Genomic DNA, 16,581 nt, shown 5'->3' on the forward strand with positions numbered 1-16,581 from the left:
GCAATTTCAGCCAGGAATTCAGCAGGGGAGAGGGGAAGAGAAAGCAGAAGCAAAGAAGAGGGTTTTGAGGTGCTTCCGGAACCGGAAATGGTTCTCCTCAAGTTTCAGGGAGGCAGGAAGGCTGTTCCAGAGGGAGGCCCCCACTGAAGAGAGAGCTCTACCACCAACACATTTCTTGGAGAAGCGACTGACCCTGAGGGAGTTGGAGGCGGATGAGCGGAGAGCTCGAGAAGGAAGATATTTGGGTAGAGAGAGTAGAGGTATTGAGAGATGAAGGTATTGTGGCCCCAGAAGGAGCAGGAAGAGGGCCAAGAGGGGCCGGCCAGAAATCTGCAGGGAAGGAGGGAGTGGGTGTGCCGATGAGTAAAATCTTAGTCTTACTGGCATTAAGGCAGAGGTCATTGGCACCACACCACTCCTTGATAGCAGACACACAGTCAGAGACTGATGCAGGATTGGCTAGTTCCTTGCAGATTTTAAAGAGTTCAGCCAAGTTGTTAGATGCCGCAGAGATGCAGACTTGGATATGAGCTCTCTTCTTGGTGAGGACATAGAGCCGGTATTGCCTTTGCAGCAGGCGGTAGGCCAGTTTGTCAGAGGATGAGCATGAAGCACGCCTTTCCTCTCAGCCACCCTGCACTTGCATTTTAGGGTGACAAGATCTGAGTCATACCAGGAGTTACACTTGGCTTTGGGCTTCAGGCAGAGTCTCATGACCGGGACAAGGATATCAAGAGAATCAGATAAAGAGGAGTGGAGCATGGAGAGGGCTGTGTCAGGGTGAGAGTCAGCCAAAGGGGGAAGAGGGGGTAAGAAGATGGTGTTGAAAGTCTCAACTGGCACGCGCTTCATGGGTCGGATGACCGAGAAGGTGGGTGGCAGTGATGGAGGAGGCTTGGCCTGGGAGGTAGGGAGGGTGAGGTGGGAGGATAGGAGAAAGTGATAACTCCAGGAGAGAGGAGTGGAGAGAGGGACAGAGAGGGGGAGGTCAGAGGAGATCAGAGCATCGAGAGTGTGCCCTCCCAAATGAGTCGGGCCAGAGGGAAGAATGGTGAGTGTGAGAGAGTCACAGAGGTCATGAAAGAATCCAGATGGTGGACAGGAGGCATCCAGGTGGCTGTTGAAGTCTCCAAGATGGAGGAGTTGAGTGGTTGAGGACAGGAGTGAGGAGGAGAGGTCCGCCCACTCAGAGAGAAAGGAAGAAATTTGACCAGGTGGCCGATAGATAGTATCCACAGTAAGGGAAGGGCTTGGGGAGAGAGAGAGCTGGCAGACCAGGCATTCAAAAGAGGAGTAGGTCTGCGTAGGGGTGACAGAGACAGGAATCCACTCAGAGAAGATAAGGACTACACAGACCAGATCTGTTGGGCCTGGGTGCAGAGCGGCTCTTGTAGCCATCAGGTAGGAGCGTGTCAAAGCTGGTGACAGAGCTGGTTGTGAACCATGTCTCAGTGAGACCAAGGACATCAAGATCAAGTTCATCAAGAAGGCAGCAGATGTCAGAGGAGTGTTTGACAGCAGAGCGAGAGTTTAGAATGGCAAAGTGGAGAAGGTTGCCATCCTTGAAGGACTTCCGGGGAGGGGCACAGATCAGTGATACACCCTGCGGAGCTGCGGAGGTGTAGAAGGAGCCCAAGAGGGAGCAGAGAGGGAGGGGCAAGGCAAGGTAGCTGAGGAAAGGGGAGGGGGGACAGCAGGCGCAGAAAGGAAGTTGATGAGGCACTGGAAGCGTCTATCAAAGAGGTGAAGGTTGGCCTGAGGGCCTTGGACCAAGACGGTCCCATTAGAGTAAACATTAATGATTACCTTAGAGGAGTGCAAGGATGCCAGGAGGACGTCCCAGCAGGGGCCACCATTAATGGGAGAAGAGGAGAAAGGAGAGAGAACAGAGATCCTATGTAGGGTCCTTAATCCAGGTGAAGGCACGACAAAGAGGATGTCGGTGAGAATTTCCTTGGAGGAGGCACTGGTGTAATGTGTCAGCGATAGGGAGGCCTGGGTTGGAGACCAGAATGTCCTTTTTAAACTTCTTCCTACCAGATTTAGTAAGGAGAACAGGATATGTTGGAGAATGGAGAAGCAGTTTGAAAAGATAGGAGAGACAGAGAGCACCATAGAGTAGGTGGGAGAGGGGGAGACACTGGTGAGAGTAGGCAGACAAGATAGCGAGCGGCAAATCAAGTAGCGCAACAGAACAGGCTCTCAGGGTTAACGAGCTCAGAATCCTTAACTTTAGAACCGGTGAGAGACACCTAAGTTTGAGAATCCTAAAAGGGGAGAAAAAGACCTAGTTTTCACAGCGCAACTTTTTTAAATACAGAAACAGTGCGTATTACAGCAACATGTGGAGAAGCCACCTAAGTTTGAGAATCCTAAAAGGGGAGAAAATGGCCAAGTTTAAACAGTGCAAAATTTTTAAATACAGAAACAGTGCGTATTACAGCAACATGTGGAGAAGCCACCCAAGTTTGAGAATCCTAAAAGGGGAGGAAAAGGCCTAGTTTTCACAGCGCATATTTTTTTAAAATGCAGAAATAGTGCGTATTACTGCAACATGGGGGACAGCACAGCCATGTTTGAGAGTCTGAAGGTGGGGTAGGCAGGGATGATAGTGGGACTGACCAGGGAGACGGACTGGAAACTGGCGTCCCCTGCGGACACCTGCTGACACCACAGGAGCCTCAACCGTGAGAAACGCCCTTTGCCTAACGGGCCCTTAGCCATGGGGCTGCCGGACAGAGGCTGCCCTGGTAGCACCTGTAATGAGGAGGGAGACGTGAACCAACCAATCAGGGAAGGTCTTGAAGGGTTGGAGGTGGGAGTGAGGGTGGGAACAAACCAGCAAGAACACGGAAGGAGAGAGGGGGCAAGGATCACACAACGAGGGCCACGGAAACAGGAAGCAAAAACGTTTCAATTTACACACGGCCCACGGAGGGGCTGGATACCTGGAGATGGAGCCTGCAGTCACCCGCTCAGCCTTGGAAGGAACTGGTGAGCGCGGTGAACTGCTGGCTGCCTTGGTTGGACCGAGAAGGCACAAAGCCAATCAGGGAGGGCTGGGAGGGGTGGGAGTTGGGAGGAAAAGTGGGAACAGACCAGCAAGAACACTAAAGGGGAAAGGGGGCAAGGGGGCAGGGATCACACAACGAGGGCCAGGGAAACAGGAATCAAAAATGTTTCAATTTATACACGGCCCACAGAGGGGCTGGATACCTGGAGATGGAGCCTGCAGTCACCCGCTCAGCATTGGATGGAACTGGCGAGCACGGTGAACTGCTGGCTGCCTAGGTTGGACCGAGAAGGCACAAAGCCAATCAGGGAGGGCTGGGAAGGGTGGGAGGTGTGAGAAAAGGTGGGAACAAACCAGCAAGAACACTGAAGGGGAAAGGGGGCAGGGATCACACAACGAGGGCCAAGGAAACAGGAAGCAAAAATGTTTCAATTTACACACGGCCCACAGAGGGGCTGGATACCTGGAGATGGAGCCTGCAGTCACCCGCTCAGCCTTGGATGGAAGTGGCGAGCGCGGAGAACAATGAAGTTGTTGTTGCATGAAGTTGTTTTTTAAAATTTCCTTTACAATGTTAAATAAATACAAATATTGTTTAGATTTATTTTGTTATTTTATTTATTTTAATTTTATTTTTATATGTTACATAACTAAAAATAAAAATTTGAAACATTTCTTTTTGTAGGTTTGTTGCCAATTGGATTCTCACAGTATACTGTGCTTTCTTGGCTTTCAGAAATGTTGATTTGTATAGCAGAATTTGTCACTGGTATTTAATTTTAGCTATTTGGTTGTAGTGTTCCCTCCATCACTTTTCTGGTTAGTTTGTTTCAGTTCCCTTACTTCCACTGTGAACCATCATGTTGCTATTCTTTTTGGTGTGGGTTTCATCACTTTTATTGGTGTTAGTTATTCTAACGTGTCTGTGAGCCAGGTATGAAGATCCTGTTCAACTGTGTCTGGTGTCATTTTGGTTATGTGGGAGGTTTCTCATTTCGTAGTTTCAATTATCTGTGTTAAAGTTTCAAGGTGAAATCTTTTCCTGTTTCTTTTGTTTGTAGTTGGCAGTTGTGCATTTGTGGGCATCAAGCTGCTCAGGAATTTGATGGTGAAAGGGATCATATGATGGTCACTCGACGCCATATGATGGTCACTCGACGCGCTTGGTACCGGAGGGGCAGAGGCCGAAAGTACATCCTTGCAGAAAATTACATTTAGTGTGTGTCCAGCTCTGTGAATGATTCTGTTCACTATTTGTTTGAGATGAAGAGTTTCTAGAAGGGCACAGAGGGAGTTTGCTGTGGTTTCATATTCTCTTTTGAACCAAATGTTTTAATCTATTGTGTTATTGTGATTTGTAGAAAGGTTAGCTATGGCGACAGTGAATTTTGTGGCGAAATTGGATTGATAGGTGTGTGGTCTGTAGATCAGAAGAAATAGTACGTTGAATTGGTCATTGAGCTTGAGGGTGAGTGGGAGTGATTCTATGTCTATTGAGGGTTGTGGGGATTTCTGTGATCTAGAGCGATTCCTCATCCTCGTCCGGTGTCTCTCTTAGTTTGTAATAGTTTGTAATTGTTGGTTATGGCTTCATGGACTCTTACTTTGTAGTTGTCTGAGAGCCATGTTTCTGTGAAGAATAGAGCATCCATACCTGCTTTGCTTAGGAGTCTGTAAAATCCTGTTTTGTGCTTTGTCATGGATTGGACATTGAGAAGTCTGCAGTGTAGTTAGTGTGGTTTGACTTGTTCTTTGTTAGGAGTTATTTCTGGTGTTTCAGTGGGAGCGACCTTCATCTGTCCTTTTACTCTCTGTTGTTTTGACCTGTTTATTGTCAGCTATGTGGTTGTCTCTTCTGTCCCTTCATCGAGGAGTTCCATTAGGTTGTGCAATGGATTTCCCTGTTTAAATACGTTGCATATAGATGTTTGATTGTCTTGGTGGTCTTCTTTCCAATCTCTTGTCATGTTAGGGATGTGGGTAGTGAGAGATTCTAGTCTACCTCTGGTCCTTCTAGGTGAATTTTCTGATACTGTTGTCTCTGTTGCTGGGTTGTATATGTTGTGGTCTGTGGTTTGATAGTATTCTGGGGTCTCCTCTCGTGTTTCCTGGGCCCTTATTTGTGGAATGTTTGCTTTCTGGTGTGGTTGGCTTGTAGGTGGAGAGGTAGCAGGAAATGTATGATGTCTCTGTTCTAATCTTAGTCCAATCTTGAGTTCAGTTAATCCGTTTTGGTGGTGATTTCTAAGTGTTGTGAATTCCAGTAGGTTGTTCTTGTTGGTGTTTTTTTGTGTTTATTTTTTGTTCTGGTTTCTTTCCTCATTCTTTCGTCCTCCTTGTATTGGGCATCTTTGAAGTTGTGGATGTTTCGTGATTGTTCTATGAAAGTCGTCTATCGATGTTGCAGTTGTAGGTCAAGCTGGTTTGTTCATAGGCATCCTGGCTGGAGGAGTTATCTGATGTTTCTAGGTCCGGTTGGCTGTAATTACACTGGCTACGCTGTGCTGTTGGGCACATATAAAATGGTGTTGACTGAGTTTGTTGGCTTACACAGTGGCAAATGCCTCGCTGTGGTTATAAGGTGGGTTAGGCCGTGTTTGTCAGGGCCTCATATGCTTTTTGGTTACATGGGTGAAAGCCCTCCAGTCTTGAGTTGTTTCTAGGCCTCTGGGGTTTTCTGAGGCAAGGCGAGATTCAGTTACAGCTCCAAAATGGCCAAAATTCATATATGGCAACGATTAAGTCAGTAAAGCCCCAAATAATCTTAATTTAAGTAATCAAAATCATATTGGCACTGCCCCGTAAATGGTAGAGTTCAGAATCAGCCGAGATTAGACCAATATAGTTTTAAAGTGGCTGAGTTCAGAACAGCAGGCATCTAGTTAGTGCCGTTTTAGAATGGCTAAATGCAGGGACAGCAGGGAATACATCAGTGCCTCTCTATAATGGACATGTTCCAAGCAGTGGAAACTATAGCAGCTTAAAATTAATGAGGGCAAAATTCAAAAGCAACACGGGTGCTCCAGCACTGCTCTTTTGTGGCTAAATTCAAAAGTGACAGGGTTTATGTAAACTAGTAACTTTTCGTTGTGGTCAAATTAAAAAAAAACTGCAGAGATTAAACCAGTGCAGTTTTTGGTGTGGCTAAATTCAAAGACAGCAACAACCAAATCAGTAAAGTTCCAGTGTGGCTAAGTTCAAAATAACATGAACCAAATGATTACAGTTCTAGTATGGCTACTTTCAAAAGCAGCATTAATCAAATCACTACGGTTCTAGTATGGCTAAATTCAAAAGCAGCAGAAGCAAAATGAGTCCAGTTCCAGTGTGGCTAAATTCAAAAGCTGCATTGATTAAATCAGTATAATTGTAGTGCGAGATACATTTGCTGTAGTCTATTTTCACACTGCCCACCATAGCATGACAATTAAATGTTGAATTTAAGGCAACAGAGCTGGTCCCTTTTCTCATATTTGAGTGTCAGAACTTCTGCAATACCAATTCTCTGGTCTTTAGGGGCGTGGATCTTGATAGTAGCTTAAAGAATGCATGGTACATCACTATGGGTAGGGCAACACATGTTATCTTCCTTTAGGTTGGATAACACAGTTAATCTGTTTAAAACGCTATTGCACATTTCAATTCAATCAAACACTGGCGTTGAATTTAAAGCCATTGGTTGTCATTACGAGGTGGGCAGTAAGAGATTACCGGCACCGGTAAGGGCACCGGGGCCGGTAATCCCTTACTGCCCTACTACGAGGTCCCTTAGCGGGTCCCTACCAGGCGTTATGGAAGGGACCCATTGAGGGACTTCAGAGTTAATAACGGGCCCGCTATTAGCGGGCCCGTTATTAGCTCCATCCCCATTCCCATTGAGCCCTATGGGGGCTCAAATGGGAATGGGGAATGTTTCCCGGAATGGGGACTTACCAGGTCCTGCAAGGTCGGAATGACCCGGTAAATCCCTATTCCGGGTACACGGACCCGGAATGCGATAAGGGGGTAGCCATGGTGCTAATAGCGCCAAGGCTACCTCCAACCTCGTAATGACCCCCATTGTATGTAATAAAACAAAAGGTTAATCTCTGGCACAGGAGTATGAATCCAGCTCACTGGCTGCTCACCGTATTTCAAAGATGAGTGTATAATCCTCTACACTAATGCCAAGAAGTCTGTAAAATCTCATAACCGCATACACATAGCATGGTACAACACTACATAGCAAGACCTACATTCAGGGCCCAACCTGTAGGGCATGATGCAACAGAATATATTGGGAATGGCTTAAACTTGCAAATGGACTTAGAAGTTTTCTTCTTGCACCAAATGTGAGCAGAATGGAAAGGCATATATCATTTTAATTTAGGTGACTATAGAATGTTAAAAAAGAAATGAACATATGGAGTTGGCCAGTGCATCGTTTTTCGTCAAAAGGCCAATTGCATGCCACTTAGCTTACACATATTGCCATAACAGGTACAGTAGTTTCAGATTCATATAGGATTATTTAAGTTAGCTGGAAATGTAATTCAGCTTGACCGCCTGCCCTTTGAAAATTATGTATGAAGGGTTTACCAATGCATCATCATGCTGGTTTTAACCAGCCTTTTTTAGTCAATTAATGTTTACAATATTGATTTTTCAATATCGGTAACCTATTTTGAGCGTAACATTTGTAGATTTATATATAAAAAAAAAACATTTAAAATATGTCAGGCTCTAAAAATATGAATGCAAATTGATCCAATACACACTTAGGCCCCGAATCATTCCAACGCTCTTCCAAGGATGGTCACATTATTTTGTTTGCTGAAGGCAGACATTGTATGGAGTGATTGACATACAATCACATGCTTCACTTGTTTAAACAGGACTACTAAGCCACATTAAAATAATAAGAATACAAGAGGATTGATCATGGGTTTTTGTGAGCTTCTTGTTTGCTGTGGCGGTGGGGGCACAGTAAAAAACAATGCATACGCCATTTTACGTATGTTAATCATATACAATATATGGGAATATGCATTTATGTACAATGAGCATGCAAAATGAAATGTCTGCAGGCTCCATTTCGTCAAAAGGGCCCTTTAAAAAATGTGCAGAAAACTACTGTTCTTTTCCATAGAATAATTACTTATTTGCAAACCTTTGTTCATACACGATGTACACAAAGAAAGACATCCTTGCTTCTTTTTATTAGCATGGGAAGCTAGGACAACATGGTTCAAGAGGTCAGTAACTGCTTTTCCTACAGCTCAAATATCAGAAATCTGAACTTGTGTATGAAGGTTTTAGCCTAATTAATGGAAGACTATCGATATAATGTGTATGAGATAAATCATGTGTGCACGAATCATCCATTTCTGGCCAAAGTAACATTTGTTTGCTACCGCTTCAGTAAGGAATTTTGAAGCTGTGTAAACAAGAATCAAATAGTTCAAGAAATGCCTTGATAGTATTACATTGTAGACCTCATCAGGGGTTGGGTGGAGCGGCTAAAAATGCAGCAATAATGCTATTAATGCAGCATTATCGCTCCGCCCAATCCCGAGTTTGGTCGGAATGTGGGAGGTTTTCCTCCAGCTTTTTGTTGGAGGTAAATACCTCCCCTTTCCGCCAATTTTCAGAGCTATTACCACCGGCTGTAATAGCAACGTAAAGGCCCCATAGAGTCCTATGGACTCCGACGAAATGGGGATTAACAGCGCCACTTCAACTCGATCCGACCGAGTTGCGGTAACGCTAATAGCATTGAGTGGTATTCCGGCACATTTACCACCAGGATACCACCCAACTCATGATGAGTCTATTTAAGTAGAGTTTTCTTTTTCTTGGGAGAGCAGAGAAATATGGCTAAAACACGAAATCCATGATAACACAAGGTCGACTGTAGCAAAGAAATGTAGTTTTATTTCTCATTGAACAGCAATGAGCCTGAATTGCAACACAGTTCTTCCATTGAAAAACGCTTTTATAACTCAGGCTCATGGTGTCAGCACACCATGAATAGCAAAGCACTTATTTATTCTTTATCTCATTTGTTTGAAGCTAGGGAAAAAAGTACTTGCTCTTCTGACACTTGACGCTTGTACCCATTCCAACTTCCTTATCTGAAACAAGAATCTCTACTGCTGTGCAGACTTCTTATCTGAGAGCTGATGGGATACTAGACCTAGTTGGTCTAGTTCGCCATCCGACAAAAAAATGCAATTGTTGCAAGCCTTGCTCAGAGATAAACCTTAAATCCACAGTCTTTCCTTGCTTAAACCTAAAATTCCAGGAAATCTCCTTCATTATTGTACCCCTGGATGATTTTAATGTAACTAAAACCACAGCCATATTCATAGTTAAATAATCAGTATTCTCAGAAAAAATATTTGCAACAGTGGAAGGAGCTCAGCCAATTAGTTGGCTATAAACGATAGTGATCGCGCACAGTGTACAAATCATGTTTGCCCAGATACCTGATGTGAATCAACCCTTTGCCGGGGTACGTGCATGGCCGGTAACAGCTGCATTGGTGGCGTGAGCTCCCTTCCCCATTCGACTCTGCATCCACTTACCGGGGACAAATCTGAAGGGAAAAACAACCAGATATAACAGATATAAAGATATAAACATGGCACAAAAAATTATAAAAATCAGTATTCTTCAATGCCTGAAATGCTGTTAGTGAATCATTGATGAGTATCCCGCTTACTCTATCGATGTATTCTTCCGCCCAGAAGTGAAAACACGTTAGTTTGCTGACTTCTCGCAGTACATTGCATCCACACAATGTAGTCATCAGGGGCAGTCTGCATATTTTCAGATAAGGCATTCCTTTTCACACAGCTAGTCCCTGGATTCAAGCTTCCCAGTACTTTTGCTTTTGAAATCAATGTCCTTGTTAGTAATATGTCAGCCACGCGTGTATGAAAGCTTGGCAAAGCTCTAGCAGCTTCGATGGGTTCCCCTCAGGACAAGGCATACATGGTTTGAGAATGTAGGGGAGCTCACAGTGGAGATATTGAGGGATGGTGCACAGTCACACTAAGAACTACGGATTATGGTTGATACAATTTAAATACTTATATAGAATATATTACTTCAGTGACAGGCTCAACAGGATGCATGAACAGAACAGGAGCAGAAATGATCTATTTTTAAAGTACAAACAGACGCATAGTTTCTGAAAAATATATATGCCTTATCTGGCTGTTTCTGCATTCTGACTTTTTTTGACGAAGGTACTGGTGGAATTATCTGGGTTGGACAATGGCGCAAGATTCAAACTGATCCCAAAATCTGGGTATTTTGAACGATTGTGAAGACTAAAATTTTCAAAACGTTGTATAAATCTTGGGCTTGTGGTAGCCAAAAGAGACAATGGACCTCATTACAAGTCTTGCAGTGCAGTTCGGGCTTGAAGCTTAGCATTGACCACCAGCATGACACTGGAGGTAAAACTTCCACTTAAATCCCCAAAATATGCAGAATTACAGCAACAGAATAACCACTTGCTTTAATTCTGCCAAACCAAAATCACCATGGATGTCTCACAAATCCACCTGAGTGACCAATTTACTAGACTATGGGCCTCATTACGACCCGGGCGGTAAGGGATTACCGGTACTGGTAAGGGCACTGGTGCCGCTAATCCCTTACCGTCCAATTACGAGGTCCCTTTGCGGGTCCCTACCATAACGGCTGGTTTTACCGGCCGTTAAGGAAGGGACCCGCAAAGGGACCTTGGAGGTAATTACGGTACTGCAATTTGCGGTTCCGTAATTACCGCATTCCCCATTCTCATTGAGCCCTATGGGACAAAAATGGGAATGGGGAAGGGCCGATGGTGAATGGGGAATTACCGCCCAGCCAACCTTGGAATGGGGCAGTAATTCCGCCATTCACCATGGCGGAATTCGGCGTCAACCATGGCGCTCAGAGCGCCATGGTTTAACGCCTGGGTCGTAATGAGGCCCTATGTATCCCCCATCCTGACCAATTCTTCACTAAATCTCTTCCTGATTTTATCACCCAGTTTCTGGTCATGCTAAGCATTATGATTGTGTTAGGGGTCTTCAACATCAGATGAGAGGATACTTCCATCCCAGATACTCATCATTTTCCGATCAACTGCAATATCTGTAACCAGAATTATGGTGCCAGTGCTTTCAAAAATGTGCCACCCTTCCCTTTCTAATGGACAGAAGTATTAGTCTATTGTTTACCCTCCTGTACGAACTGCAGCAATGTCTCCCCCTGTTTCGCATCATGACTAGGTTCCATCTTCCTTCACTGAGGCTTTCCGATACTCTTTTTCTGCCCAGTTGCATTCTGATCCCAACTCTTCCTATTACCCACACTTTTGCTTATCATGTAATGTCTAAGGAGCCTTGGTACCATTTTGTCCTGTTAACCCTAACATTGTCTCCAGAATGGCCACTCTGGCAAAGGGGTGTCCATTGCCAAACTAAACTGACAGGCATACCCTCTGGCAGGTAAACAGTAAAGCTGAAATGCTCAAAAAATTTTACAGAAAAGGGGAATGACACAGGCAATATATACAACTGGCTACCTGGGCATATTGAAAAAGCATGCATTGAAAATGTATCTGTTGTTTCCCATAGATGAGATGTTCTGAGACTCCTCTCCACATGCCTCAAAGTTCCTAAGATTGACACCATCTTGGTGTCATCAGAATCTAATTCTAGTAAGAAACAGTCTATATTCTGTTACAACTTTACACATAGGCATTAAGAAATACACAATGGTTTATTTTTTTTAATTTCCACCATCTGTACATGAATTTTGAATGAACTGCTAAGTTGTGATCTTGGGAAATTGCATATTGTGAACTATTGTGTTCCATAGGAAGAAAAACAAAGGGGTAATGGTAGGAGAATAGGTTAATTGTATTGTAGAGACTCTTTTGACAAACACTGTATTCTGAACTCTTGTATTCCACGAAGAACATACAAGAGTAGTGCTCAAGGACCCAAGGAAACACATTGACAAAACATAATTGTATTTAATATCAGCTTTCAAAAGTATGTGTACGCCAGCTGTCCCACATCTAGACGACACACATTTCACCTTGATCACAACGGTATCTTAAGGCATTTATTATTTAACTAGGTGATTTCCTTTTAGTTTTTTCATCAGTGCTCCCAAACTTTTTGTCAAACTGTACCTTTGTTGAACCATCCGACGGACCTCTAACTCATCTGAAAGAAAGTCCACACTTAGACATAGTTGCCTATCTTCGCTGATGAAATATTGTTTTATTCCAATGAGGGTGGGGACTGCGTTAGGGCATCATCTTTGTTATTTGTTTTCTTGTGGCCTGTTGCATTAACTTATTTTTCTATAAGTTGTTTTTATTTAGGAAAGACTCAGCGTATGACATCAATTTGACACACACAATTGAACATTTGCAGTGTTCTTCTTTAGGTATTCTCTTAATAGTTAACCAAATTAATTTTCATGTTTGGAACTGTGGGGCTGGCTTACCATCTAGATATTTGGTTTTAATTCATTAAGCTTCGATGGCTCGGTAGCATATTTACCTTGAAATGTAGCTGCTGATTTGACTAACACCATTAACAATTTCTTGGAGCATTCCATAAAAAAGACTCAACATCCTCCTTTTGATAATCATAAAATTGAGTTTGCTTCATTCTTTTTGCCATGGAATTCTATTTATACCTATATTATGTTTATGTTTGTATGTGCTAATTAACCAATGTGTTTATTGTTTGTTGAAGTGTAAAAGTTATGATCACCTTATCCCTGTGTTCCCATGTTAACATCCTCCAAATCGTGTGTTTGGGATTCCTGCACCTTTCTCCCTCCACTAGTTCTGAGATTTTATAATTATTTTTATGATATTATATTAAAACGTTAGTTAGTGATACAGACACTTATATTGTGAAGCAAAACAAATTGACAAATGTGTATTTTCGCTGCTTCAAATGAGATATAAACTTTATTCCATCCTAAAAATGACATTCCACTTAGGATACTTATGCATTGGAAACTGAATATGTGCGCATCCATCTTTACTATGAGCCTTGGATCCTATTCTTCGCAGTGAAGGAACTTATGTTACAACCATTGTATGCTCATATCCAAATCCTAAGGCTTTCTTAGTCATTATATATTGGTGAGAGTTACAAACATTTGAATATTCTTGGAAGTGTAAAAACACAAATGAACACCAGACCCAGTATGCATTATGTACATAGTGGTGCACAGCACCTATTATCACATACATAGTTGTTCAAAATAACGATATGTAGTCATTCCTATGTTACCAAATTGTCCCTTGAGTTTATGCAAAGCAGGCTGTAAGCATAAATGGTGCTATACGTCGACTTCGCCTTTCTTGTATATGTATTTCAAAAGAGTATAGCAGGAGAGTAGCAGATCGTCTATCTTAGAATCATTCATTTATAGCAGAAAATAATGGAGAGGGCTTTGGGGTTTGTTTTGATGGCTTGTTCAGTAGAACAATTTTGGTATTCTTATTATTAAAATATATAATAGAAGTGATGTTTTAAGGTGCCTGCTTGCTTTGTTAGTGCAATTAACTATTTTCCTTGGTTGTGATGCTGTCATCTACGGGTGGTGTGGCTTTTTCAAACATGCAACTGACAACATGACTCGCACCCAAATAGAACATAGACAGAGACACAGAGTGAGGTAAACGGAGAGGGAGAAAGAGAGAGAGTGTTTTTGAGAGATAGGTAGCAAGGAAGGGCAGGAGAATGCTAGATCAACGCTGGATAGGCTGGGTACAGTTTGTTGTCCATAACACCCTACTGATAGACATAAAAGGGTCTATTCAACAAAACAAATCACCATCAATAACTCATCTGTACTATATTGTTTAAAATAATAATGTTCGTCTTTATTATTTGTTTTTTACATCTCAAAGACATGGTATGCACTCCAATTAACAATACAAAGAAGAATCTATAGAACAAAGTGCTAATACCCAACCTCATAAAGTAACATACATATCTACATCATATCATGTGGTCCTAGAACATATATTTATATATATACATACAATACAGTACACTATTCAATCACCACAATATGTGTTATTAAACCCTAAATTCATTTAAAAACTGGGTTCCTGTACCACTTTCATAAGAGGAACCCCTTAATCCCAAAATGTTTCGTCTGCTGACATTTAGAACCTTCATCAGGTAAAGCACAATATACAATGCAAGTTACCAATTGGGCATGCTTGGATGTAGTTCTCTTAATTCTGCATTCATTGTTGTCTTAGTATCTTTTTCTTCCTGTAAATAATTATGATGGAATTACTGAATGTAGAGATATTCAAAATGTAAATCAGGATAGACAGGTATCACAATCCTGTCAGTTAACACTCATTACCACCTTTCCTCTCTCTCTTACCGTTTGTGTTCTCTGCTCTGATTCTCCTGCTCCATATCAAATGGGGTCATTCTTTGCAGTCGGCGTTAACCAACATCACAGAACCAATACACATTCCTCCCTAGCCTGCATGAGACATTATTCTACGTACTTACTGAGTGCATTTTTCAAGCCCAGGCCACTAAAAATAAAGACAAATACAAAGTAAATCAAACATAGACTAGTGCAAACCGTAAACATGTCCCAATGGTAGTGCTTCTTGCCATGCAACACAAGCAGTACGCACAGGGCGATGCATGTGGGTTGAACGGCTACTGGCTATCCCCTATAGTTAATGCAGGACGTGTGTGTACACCATGAACATTACCAGAAACAATAATGGCATGCTTTTTCTTCTGGGTGTGGCTGCAAGTGATGCCAGTGAGTAGTGCAGGTTGAACTGCAACTGAGTCATGTCACACACTATCAACAGGGAATTCCACTGACCATGCCCACAGTACTGCATGCAAGTGTAGTGCACATGGCTGTGTTGGAAAACTGCATGCATAGAACTGTCACATGCAACAACCTGCAAATAGTGCAGCCAGGGGTAGTTTGTGTGCAATGGTATGCTTGAAATACTATACTAATACTCTAGCAATGTCAGACTCAATGCACTGTTGGTAACATGGCACTTAAAAATGTGCTGAGATGTATCCGCAGTCCAAGCCTACAGTACCCAATACGCAAGTAGTTTTTGCAGACCATGCAAGAGTGAAATGAACTTGGGACTCAACCCTGCTTGTATGTCATGCCCTTAACCTTGTCACCACAGGTCTTGGCCACAGGCCCTGTCCTGCAATGTTGTGCAGGTGTATCTTGTCATTCAATATATTACCTATAGTGAATGACCACAGATCGCACCTCAGGTGCTATGTCACCAACATTTCTATGTCAAACTGTTGGTCTAAGGTATTGATTGTCATCTCTCCATGCAATTAATCTTTATAATACAAGGGTCTACATACATGTTCAAACATAACTTCTAGTGTCTATGGAAAGAAGTTGAATATCTAATGTAATACTTTGTTTTGATGTTTGAACCTTTCCTTCGTAGCACATCCTTTTTACAGAACATCATTGCATTCTCCTTCCTTGCATGCATGGACAATTCTGATCAAATCAGTTAGATACAACCAAAAACACGATTTATAGAAACAAGAGATGATTAAAGGCCTGTCAGGCAAATTGAACAAATTGTATCAAGGGGATTTTTAGTTTCAACCGAAAGTTGTCAAATGCGACTTTGACAAAGTATTGTAATTGAGTTTATCCGATTAATGTAAGGATAAAAAGTGGATGAGCTTTCTGTGTCCTAACTCTAGATCATTCCTCTAACCAGGTTAGTGTCTGACCTTTATAAGAAATCATCACACACAGCCTGGTTATATGAATGTTCTTTCCTCAAGTTAGTTGTTTTAATTTGTGTGATGTGGAATTGGCTGTATCTCTCATAGTTCTACTCATTTGTTTTTATCACAGTCCTTCTCCATCAATTAAGTCCATTATTATACACTTTCATCATCACAAACAATGTATTCATGATAGTGCTACACTACAGTCATCAACGTTATTCGTATTCATTGCAATCCTTCTCTTTCTTTTTTTCATAGTCCCTCACCTTTGTAACAATAGTTGTCTTTTGTCATAGCGCTTTGCCACAGTTATTTTCTTTTGTCACAGTTGTTTTGCTTTATCACAGTCTTCAACACATCCAATCTTTGTCACAGTCCTCCATTACAGATCTTCTTTTTCATCCCAACCCTTTTCTGTTCCAATAAATTTGCTTCATCCGGTAGCTCACCTTTGTCACAACCATTCACTACAGTCCTGATCCTTTGGAAAATTATTTCTCCATTGCCAAATTCCTCTGACAAAGTCCTTTCTCCTTCATCACAGACATTCTACTTCATCATGGTCCTTGTAATTCATCACAGTCTTCCACAATAATCCTCCTCTGTCATCACAGAAATATCTCATCAGTCACTCCTTCTTCTTCAAATTCCTTCATTAAAGTCCTTCTTCATCAGAGCCCTTCTCTTTCAACATTGTCCTTGCTCAGAGTTCTTATATTTCACCATTGTCCTTCTTTTTGTCAAGGCACTTCTTCATCAGAGTTCTTATTCATCACAGAC

This window comes from Ambystoma mexicanum, chromosome 7q (assembly GCF_040938575.1).
Source record: "Ambystoma mexicanum isolate Mex_15411 chromosome 7q, UKY_AmexF1_1, whole genome shotgun sequence".
In the NCBI taxonomy this organism is placed as follows: domain Eukaryota; kingdom Metazoa; phylum Chordata; class Amphibia; order Caudata; family Ambystomatidae; genus Ambystoma; species Ambystoma mexicanum.